Genomic DNA, 6,000 nt, shown 5'->3' with positions numbered 1-6,000 from the left:
TAAGAAACTTGGCTTACCCCAAACTGACAGAGGGTTTGTTTGTCCCTGGTTGGGCGCACTTCTCGGAGGCTGTATTCTTACGGTATATTATTGATTGGTTTTATGCAAAAGCCCGTATACCAGCCTGGAATTAGAGAGTAAATTATTTTCCCCCTTTTCCGACAGCGCTCTGTTGCATCCTCATTTAATAGACAATGTTCTTTTTAAGTACACTTATGCTACATGGCTTTCTGTCTGTGGCTTTACCTACATCTCCGTAAAAACACACACATAACCACACACACACGCCCACACATGCACACACACCTTATCAGTAGTTGTCCCTCAGGTGTTGTTAGTGTAGCAGCAGCAGAGCAGCCAGAATGATTCACTGGTGGCTGCGAGCGATGACTGCATCATGTGATTAGGCCCTGCCCCCTTGTGATGTGATTTGCGGTTCTCTAAAGGGGGGTGTCCAAATGACATTAAATCGTGGGCCACAGCAGACTAATCTGCAACAAAACATTTTTTGGTAAGTCGGGTGTTTCCGGGTACTCAAAACCCCCCCCTGTGTGTGCCACTGCCTTGAGGACCATTATTTTGCTTCAACCCTACCTCAACCACTGCCCTTTGATACTAATAATATATTCTTGTTCCTATAGAACTGGAATGCTTATGGTTGAATTGTTTAAACCTCGATCCCCTGCCATTCGGTCTAATTGTGTTGCGAATTGGAAGACGGTCGTACAGTCTATGAAGGACCCTGACCCTTGATTCCACCATGATTCCATTCCATGATTCCAGTCTTAGACACTTATCGTCGGCTCTTCTTCAAGGAGTTCATGGCAAAGTTATTAGAGACGTCATGTGGTTCGGGAGGAGTTAGGACATTGCCCCAAGTGTAAAATGGTTACTGCTGCACTTATCCATAATCTCTGGGAATGTGGGAAAGTCTGTAAATTTTGTGGGAAAGTCTTTCACTACATAACTATCACGTATTCTTTACATTTAGTTGCAGACCCCCTGGCTATGCCTATGCAGGTAGAAGTGTGTTTTTCTCCGCAATGCAACTGCTGATATCAGCAAGTGCAGCTGCCGCCCAGACATGAGAAGCCCACCGGAGCTACTGCAACTCATTCACAATTGCGTACACTTACACAGCCTATACGTAAGAACAAGGGTAGCCCTGTGGCTACACAGACTGAACCCGCCAGTAGTCACACAGGCGCCATGTTTCCGTACACTAGAGTCCGCAGCTGACGTCAGTTGCACCCTCGAAAACGGCCAGGACATGCCTGTGTTTTTTTTACAACCACTCCCCACTAACACCATGTTAACACCCCCAAATGGTCACTTCCTGTCAATCACTTTGCGATGGAATCCTCATTGCATACGGGTCCGCAGTGGCACTTTGACACATGTGCAACGGGAACGCAGAACATGCGCAGTCTGCTGACAATCACTCCGTGGAACATCGGCTTTGCGTACTTCTCTAGGTCCACATAAACGTACTATTCTCACACTACTGGCGAGTAGTCACTGTGGCTAAATAAGCTATTTTGCATCTGTCATCTTGTATTCTTTTGTTTGAATATAATAATAACAGATTTTCAAAAATATCTATATTTTTTATTACGTTTCAATTTTTTTATGCAACAGTCCGTTGGGGTAGGCAGAGTGGGAGGGCAACTCGCTGGCAGTCAGTCATGTCGGCCAACCGCTAGTAAATTTACTCATAGTCAGTGCCACAATCGTTGTAATTTTGCCTGTCAGTAAGTATAAAATTTAGCTCACTCAAAAAAAAATTGACAGACTCCGCTGGTGCTATATATAATATAGCGGTCACCGCGCCAAAGGTTTTGGGGTTTTGAATATGGCTATGAGCTTCCCTATAAAAAGTCTCTGGATCTCTATGTCCTTTTGATACATTTTCTAACCACGTAAACATGTCGGTTATAAACGTCAGAAAATTGTAATAAAACAGTCAATAACTTTTTTTTCAACAATTGGCATACTTGCGTAATAAAATAAAATTAAGAAAACAATCTATTTATTGTGTCATTTGTGCAGATGTGATTAAAAAATAAAGATAATATTATTTTCGTCATATAAGACAACTATGTGAAATGTAAAACTGCCTTACGGTTACTATCGACCTCCCATGAAACGCGTTAAATGCTGGGGTGTTGATTGTTATCAATTTCTAAATATATATGTAACCCAATGTGGGGTATTCATCAGGGTTAGAACTTAGAACCATCCCATTTTCAGAGAAATAGTTATGGGAAATTAAACTTGTAACTCGTTAGTCTTTTACTTCTCTGGTAAATCTCCGTAAAATTAAATTATCCCCAGAGTGAGATACAGACAAATCACTATGCACTAAATGTGAGAACTTCATAAATAGGCACTAGAAAGTTTCACCCACCGTGGAGTGACAAGAAAACATGTTTATGCTGAAATGATATCTATTTGTTAGACGGCAGAATGAGTCTTCTATATCGAGCTGAATACAAGAAGTGATGGGAGAAAATAAAGCCAGTGTGTAAATAGTCACTATTCTGGGCTTTGGCCTGGACAGGTGTTTTTAAGAGCCCATTATAACTGTGAAAGAGTCTTGTGTGTGTGTGCGGTGAATGAACGTATTTTCTGGCTCCAGTAATATTATCAGCCAACTATAAGACAGAATGTCAGCCAAAACCACAGGTACCAGCCATCACCCCGGCTGAACAGTAATTGTCTGTAATGACGTGTAGGGGTGTAATGTTCGAAGCTGTTGGCCAAGGGTCATCAAAACAAGAATGGGTGGGCATTGGCCGTCATCCTCTAGAGACCTCCTAGGCCTTCACCTGTCCAGCAGTAGAATGGATGTAGAGCCTGGTCTGTAGGGGCCTGAGAAGGTGCTCACATAAAAAAAAAACCTCATTGGGGTTCCAACAGCCATGTTCCCCAAATTCGTTTTCCCTCCTGCTTGGTTATTATAACTTGAAGGGTCTATGTTCTGAGCCTTAGAGAGAGATAAAGAGAAAGGAGCTAAAGTACTACTACCAGCCAATCAGCTCCTAACTGCCATGTTACAGGCTGTGTTTGAAAAATGAGAGTTAGGAGCTGGTTGGCCGGTGCTTTACATTGGTCCATTTTATCTCTGTCCAACACTTAGTACATAGACTCATAAGTAGCATAATAGCTGAAAGCAGAACACAAGCTAGAACAAGTATCTCCTAATTTCCAAATACTGCCATCATATGGCTGTAACCAGTAACTACAGTAAGGTGAATGGTTCCCGTAGCAGCGGAACTGGAGTTCTGGGAGGCACCAGGGCTCCGATGACTCCCTGGGTATGGGTAATATGGTGGTGATATAAGATTATACAGTGGGACCACAAGGAGCCGATAGAGGGAAATCCAGGGATATGCGCTATGCTATCAATGCCCTTAGGTAAGATATATATATATATATATATATATATATATATATACACTGTACAAGTGAGGAGTGTGCAATAAGATTCCGGATGCACAAAAAGTATTATATTTCCAAGTAAAGTGAACATTTTTTTAAAGTATTCGCCAGAGGAGTCATTGCAAAGTTGCATGCGCTCAAACCACTTGGTGCAGCAGCTGGACCAGTTCGAAAGCAGGTGTCTCTTCTACATGCTGGATGAAGGTCTCCACTACAGCTACCGGTGATTCAAAATGAATCCCACGCATCTTGCGCTTGATATGTGGGAACACGAAGCTCCTGGATACGTTCATGGGCCAAAACAATTCAACAAGGTGCATTGTCATGATGGAGAAGGGCACCACAAGTGCGAGTTCTTGGACTGTGTCTGGAAATGGGTTCCAGCACTTGCATCTGGCATTGGTTGGCGTACCAGTCCCCAGTGATGGTGCGCTGTTGCATGAATGGTATGGTAACTACATGACCGGTCTTGGTCACAAAAACAGCCACCATCTGCTTAGTCATACTGCACTCAAGTCTGAACTTCTATGGTGGTGCACCTCCAACTGGAGTCCACTGGCCAACTGTTGTTTGGTTTCGAGGTCAAAACTGTAGATCCAGGATTCATCACAACTGAGGCTCTCCAAGACAGAGTTTGAGCAACCGCCATCAAACTTGGCCAGCATGTTGCAGCACCAAGTCACCCAAGCCTCCTTCTGTTCTTGAGTCAGCTGATGGGGCACCCAGCGTGCAGAAACCTTGCTCAGGCCAAGCTTTTCTTGGAGATGGATCCTGATGAGATAACTATCTCCTCTAACTGGGCAATGATCACTCTGGTCACCTCAACTATGATCACCTCAACTATGGCCCACATGACAGCAATGCTGTCCTCGATGTGGACAACACAAGTTGTCCACATCGCTCCTCGTTTTCAGAGACCGTCTCCCGCATCAAAATTCTGCAAACCACTCAAACACAGTGGTTCAGGATGGTGCTTCCTCTCCAAAAGCAGCTCACAGTTGGTCCCAATTCTCCTGCTCTGTCAGAGGACTCTTGTAGTCAAGGGTGGATTGGGATGTAAAAACCAGCCCGGGAAATTTATGGAAGCGCCCGTAATGGGGGCAGAGTCTGTTGTGGGGATGGGATATGTTGAGAGGGAGGCATTCCTCCTTATAGGGTCTGATTATGAGTTGGGCGCAGTTGCGGCCTTCCTTGCATCTTTTGCTGCAGTTGCGTCTGTGACTCTATGCTAATAACGCTACAAATATGCAAGGACTGAGATGCCCACTGTCAGTGTCTACAGATGCGGCAATCATGCTTTGTGCGTTTTTAGACTCCACCATCGGTCGCACCATTGAAACTTTCACCAGCCCTATGCTAGGTGCTGATCACCGTCTGAGTATGGCCTCCAATGTGCGCAATTCAACGTCTCTATATGCAACCACTTTCAGCAATATGCCCATGCTACATTACATCTGTGTCTGATTCGCCAACCCCGTTACCACACAGGTAACGGGGCTCAACACATTGGCTCAACACATTTCTAATACACTTCTTGGTGCGTGTCTCTGACTATATACTGCAACTCTGTATGGACACCATCGCGGTACATGCATGTGCACTGCAACTCAGACGCAAGCGCAGATGAAAAACATTATACAAGAAAAAAATAAAACACATCAGCCCCCACAGGAAAAAAAAAACACACACACATTGGCCCCCACAGGAAACAAAAAACAAATTGACCCCCACAGGGGGATAAAATAAATTGTATAATATAGCTTTTGGTATTATAATTTGTTTAAAATTCAATGGATCTTCATGTATGAGAATCGGAACATTCCATTTTTAGGGGGAATTTTTCATACTTTTCTTCACTAAATATTATGTGTCCATAGGTGTTTCTATATGGGTGCAATGTGTGCGGTGCACACGGGCCCCTGGATCCAGAGGGCCCACACCGCACACATTGCATCCATGTTGTTTTAATACCCTTACTGGAGTCCCGCAACGGGAGCTGCAGCCGCAGAAACTGTGCCGAAAAATCACATAAAAAATGGCAGCCGCGCATGCGCATTAGAAAATTAGTCTCCGGACCACGGCGGGCGCCGTGTTTCCGGAGAGCTGCACATGCACAGATGACGCCGGCACAGTGCCGGAGCCTGGGCCCACCAGGAGTGGGCCCACCTTAAGTCTGCACACGGGCCCCCTCCTCTCTTAAAACGCCCCTGTATGTATCCTGCCCTGTGAATAACAGCATATAGTAAAACATCCATCCGACATATCATAAAAGAGACGTATTGTGCGCTGATCAGTACAGAATAATAGGACAATTACTCGGACACATATGTGAATGCCGGGACTGACTCAGGATATTAGAGGGTGACTTTGGTCAGAGGAGCCGTTTCATCTTCCAGCGTTCTCAGGGAACAAAGCTCTATGTTCTTCTATACAAACACTGTGCCTCTAATCCCGGCTTTCTCCGGACATCACAAAGCTCCAGCTTCTGCATATTTGTTCTTCAGTGTTTGCCAACATAAAAGAAAATCATTTTGGAAAACAAAACAAATTGCGCGTTTC

Source organism: Pseudophryne corroboree, chromosome 1 (genome assembly GCF_028390025.1).
Source record: "Pseudophryne corroboree isolate aPseCor3 chromosome 1, aPseCor3.hap2, whole genome shotgun sequence".
NCBI classification, from domain to species: Eukaryota; Metazoa; Chordata; class Amphibia; order Anura; family Myobatrachidae; genus Pseudophryne; species Pseudophryne corroboree.
Note: the sequence above shows the minus strand (reverse complement) of the source record.